Source organism: Mandrillus leucophaeus, unplaced genomic scaffold (assembly GCF_000951045.1).
Source record: "Mandrillus leucophaeus isolate KB7577 unplaced genomic scaffold, Mleu.le_1.0 Scaffold197, whole genome shotgun sequence".
Classification (NCBI taxonomy): Eukaryota; Metazoa; Chordata; class Mammalia; order Primates; family Cercopithecidae; genus Mandrillus; species Mandrillus leucophaeus.
In genome coordinates this window covers 533079-536080 of record NW_012101998.1, presented here as the reverse complement: position 1 = coordinate 536080, position 3002 = coordinate 533079, and the positions used below count along the sequence as shown (strand labels likewise).

Here is a 3002-nt window from a genome sequence, read left to right as displayed (position 1 = left end):
AACTCTTTTAGACGGCTGTCTTCTTGGTGTATTGACCCTTCATCATTAGTAATGTTCCTCTCTGCCTCTGGTAATTTTCTTTGCTCTGAAATCTACTTTATCACTTATTGATATAGCCATTCCTACTTTCTTTTTATTAATGTTTGTATAGATATAATTTTCCATTTTTTTGTTTTCAAACTGCCTGTGTCATTATGTTTGAAGTGAGTTTCCTACAGACAACATACAGTTGAGCCCTGCTATTTAATCCACTCTGTCAATCTCTGCTTTTTATTGCTGCATTAAGACTATTTATATTTAATATCATTAATGGTGTGTTAGGTCTTAAGGCTGCCACTTTATTTTTTTGCAGATCACAGAACTTTATTAAGATGGAATCACTGCAAGTTACATAGAAGCTACTGGACTAAGCCAAAATCTATGAGGTTCATATGAACTTACAGTTATACAAATAAGAAACAAATGGCATATTCAAAACCATAAAGAAATATCCTGATGCCCAGGTGATGAAGGCTGGGGTGAATAAGTCCTCACATTTATTTCAAGTTGTTAAGGAGTTTGTGGGCAAAGCAATGGTCCCTTGCATGCAAGAAGTCAAAGAGCTCCTCTTGCAATCTTCTTCTGTATGTGATCGAGAGGCTACATGCTTGTCACAGAGCTCTAACTGCTCCCAGGCCTTTACACATGCCTCCAACTGCTCATATTGCTCTCTCACTGTTGTTAAGGGATTCACTCATTCCTCCTCTTCTTCTTCCTCCTCCTTAGGATCTCAGGACCTGCTCAGCATCTTTTGCTCATCCTCCAGTCCCATGTCTGGCTATGGTTCCAGAGTCAACATGAGCAGCAACAGCGACACCTAATCCACTTCAGGATCAAAAAGGATTTGAATATTTTGTTTTGTTTTTTTATTTCTCTGTTTTGTTTTACTTGCTTTACTGTGGGTTACTTGAAAACTTTCAGAATTCTATTTTGCTTTATACTGTTTTTGAACATGTAGCTCTTTGAGTAGGTTTTGTGTATATGGCTGCTGTAGTATTACACCGTATATACAAAATATCACAGTCTAATGCTGTCATTATTTCATCAGTTCAAGTGACATATAAGCACCTATCTTTTTATAAGTCAATATACCCCTCTCCGTTTACAATTGTCTTGATTTGTTTGTGGTCACCCTACATAGGATGAATCCCTTTCAAAATTTGATTTAGATGTCAAGACTAATGATACTATATTCACCCCAAGAGAAAATGGAATGGTTCATGACTCATATAATGAGGCTTTCTGAAAAGAGTACTGTGGCTCACAAGCAATGCCAAAAAATGGCTTGAGAGAGCAGAGAAAAGCTTGGGGTATTTATGGCGGTTAGGGAGTAGTAGGGCCAGAGCATAGGTTCCTGCATGTGGTTCAAACCTCCCCTGGTTGAAGGAGGGAGAACCCAGGCTTTCTTATCAGTTTGCCCAGATGTGAAGCAGAAACAGAAGGAGGAAGGATGAGGCTTCAAAGCTGTCAACCATCAAACGTCAAAAAAACTGGATCAAGCTTTGTTACATCATTATTTTATCTACATACATGTAAAGTTTTTCTCTCCATCTTTTATGTTAAATAGATATTTTCTAATGTACCATTTTAATTCCCTTGTTTCCTTAAGATTGTTTTTGAGTTATTTTTCTTCGTGGTTGCTTTGGGGATTATACTTCATTCTAACTTAAAACAATCTAGTTCAAGTTAATAGCAACTTAATTTTAATGGTATATAAAAACTTTTGCTTCCATACAGCTCTATTCTCTTCATTTCTTTCTTTGTGCAATTATCATCATAGAAATTACATCTTTTTGTACATCCATTAACACAGTTTTATAATTATTACTTTATGGCATTGACTTTTAAATCAGAAATGAGAAAAAAAGAAAAAACATTATGCTATATTTTATATTTATCTATGAGGTGCTTGTATTTCTTCATGTGGATTTGACCTACTGACTAGTGTCCTTTCATTTTAACCTGAAGGATTCCCTTTAGCATTGTGTAGGGGGCAGGTCTACTAATGACAAACTTCATCACTTAAATTTACCTGAGAATGTCTTAATTTCACCTCCATTTTTGAAGAATGATTTTGCTGTATATAAAATTTTTGGTCGACATACTTTTTTCCCCCACATCAGAGTTTGATTTAGTACTGTTCTGAACACACAGAATCTCAAAAATGTCTAATGCAAACAGAATAGATTTCTTGGAATCTAATTTTTTTAATTGCCTAACAACCTACCCTCTAAGAAAACTTATTTAAGTGAGGCAAATTATTTCAGGAAGGTGAATATAAGAGGCAGTAGGAGGAAGTTCAGGAAAATTACCACCACATATTGCAGAAATGTACTGGAAGGCAAGTATAGCCCAAAGGAAAATCTCCACTGAAAAAAAAAATGTTGAATGCTGACCATAGAACTAGCACCCTGCTCCCAGGTCAATAATTTGAACCAAAAAAAAAAAAAATTAAAAGACCTTGCTCAATCCTGAGGTTAGTGAAGGAATATAGGAGAGCTGTGTGTTAATGTGACACATGAAATCAAACAGCACTACTATTCAAGGGGCATAATGTCTTGATCTTGGGATCAAATACTCTAGGCCTTGAGCTGGAGAGTCTCCATTACAGTAGAAAAACGGGAAGTGCTTTATGCACATGGATTCAGGACATACCAGCAACCTACATGTGCAGCATTGTCTAAGCCATAATGATCTTCCTCATCTCCCACTGAAGGTAGATGTAAGAATCACTGGCCAAATCATTAAAAAGTCAGGAAACAACAGGTGCTGGAGAGGATGTGGAGAAATAGGAACATTTTTACGCTGTTGGTGGGATTGTAAACTAGTTCAACCATTATGGAAAACAGTATGGCGATTCCTCAAGGATCTAGAACTAGAAGTACCATATGACCCAGCCATCCCATTACTGGGTATATGCCCAAAGGATTATAAATCATGCTGCTATAAAGATACATGCACAA

The 3002-nt window shown here is 36.4% G+C and overlaps 1 pseudogene; it reads right to left on the bottom strand.

Moving 5' to 3' along the window:
* Nucleotides 1–536: 536 nt before the first annotated feature.
* Nucleotides 537–811, bottom strand: LOC105538666 (annotated as a pseudogene).
* Between the last annotated feature and the right edge of the window lie 2191 nt (nt 812–3002).